Raw genomic sequence first — 1560 nt, 5'->3', positions numbered from 1 at the left:
GGCCCGGCGGCCGACAGGCGGCGCTGATCGGCTCGGTTCGGACCGCCGATTTGCTGTTGACGTGCTGGACATGTCGTGTTATGCGTCGGGCGCTGTTCGCGGCGCCGTGCCGCCTCCCCTGCGCGGCGGCTGAGTGCGCGGCGGTGCGAGCGGCGGCGCGGCGGCGGCGGCGGCCGGCGCTCAGTCGTGCCTCAGCCCCGCCGTCGTCGGGCCGCTGCCGGCCGCCCGCCCTGTCCCCCCCGCCGCGTGCAGTGCATGGAGCGTGTCAGCCGTCGGCATGGAGGCGTATTGTGTCGGGCCAGACCACGCCAATAGGATTTTCGACGCGTACCCGTACAAGGTGGGTGGCAGTGAAGGGCTGTCGCGAGGGACGGCGGCGGGTGGCGCCTGACCCCGCGCGACCTGCGCATGTTTGCGGTGACCTCTGCGGTGACCCGCGGGTGCCACGCTGACCCTGGCCTAACCCGTGAGTGTCGCTGTTGACCCCGGACATGATGTGCGCGCCTGCTTTGTGGCCGGCCCGGCCAGCAGCACCAGAGTGAGCTGCGCACTAGGGGGCTGCCTTGCGTGGTGCCAGCGTCTGTGCGCTCTCCTCCGGTGGTGCGGCACTTCAGGTGGTCACCTGCTGAGAGCGACACGGCCGCCTGAGAGGGGTTTAGGCCGCGCTGTGGAGCCTGCAACCGCATGTAGCAGGCTATCTCTGTAATAGACGGTGCTCACGTCATTGGCCAATTGAAAAGTTGATGACACCGGGCGGTTTTTGCTGTACATCCGTAGCATGAAGACCCAGAACAATCGCAGCCGTACGTTCTCTTTTAAACTGGCTGCGGACAGTGATGTGGGTCGTTACAGGCACGGGGACAGGACGCAAAATGTAGGTTCACCCCTCCCCGATATTAAACATTTGACTTTAGCTCGGTGGTGAAAAATATGTCGAAAAGGTGGGTGATGATTCTCACCTCTTTCGGTCGCACCCGTTTATCATCCAGTGATACTTGTTTATAGATTTTCCCACTCCAGAACACATCCGCGCTGATAGAGAGCCTGGGCTGGCTAGTTAATAAGGGCATCTGCTTGACGTTTATCGTGGGACGGCGCACCGAGCCGGCAATGAGAAAGCGTCCTTAGAATGCCACTTGGCAGCATTTCATGTCGAGTGTGGGAAATGCAGGATGAGCATAAATTGGCAGCCTGCGAAAGTAGCGGTCAGAATAGCTACGTCGTAAACAGTGTTGTCGCTTTACTGGCCGCAGTTTTTAAGACGCATAACAGGTGGAGTGGTTCTTGACGGCGGATCAGCCGATTTCCTGGGAACGTCGCGGAGGCTGCTGGCGAGTCTTCCGACGCTTGCATCAGGCAAGATCCTGGCACATCAGGTGTTCAGGCGTCCTGAACACATCGTGACAGCTCGGCTCGGTCCCGCCGTTATGGTTGCAAGTCGTAGGTTTTTCGTCGCTGGTTCTGTAGGTTTCGGATTGCATTTTGTTGTCGGATTCCCGCTGCAGGTTTGCTGCCACTCCCCGGCGAGCGCCGCGCGGGTTTGTTGACGATGCTGCATGC

This window comes from Pollicipes pollicipes, unplaced genomic scaffold (genome assembly GCF_011947565.3).
Source record: "Pollicipes pollicipes isolate AB1234 unplaced genomic scaffold, Ppol_2.1 Scaffold_3087;HRSCAF=3621_pilon_pilon_pilon, whole genome shotgun sequence".
Taxonomy (NCBI): domain Eukaryota; kingdom Metazoa; phylum Arthropoda; class Thecostraca; order Pollicipedomorpha; family Pollicipedidae; genus Pollicipes; species Pollicipes pollicipes.
Note: the sequence above shows the minus strand (reverse complement) of the source record.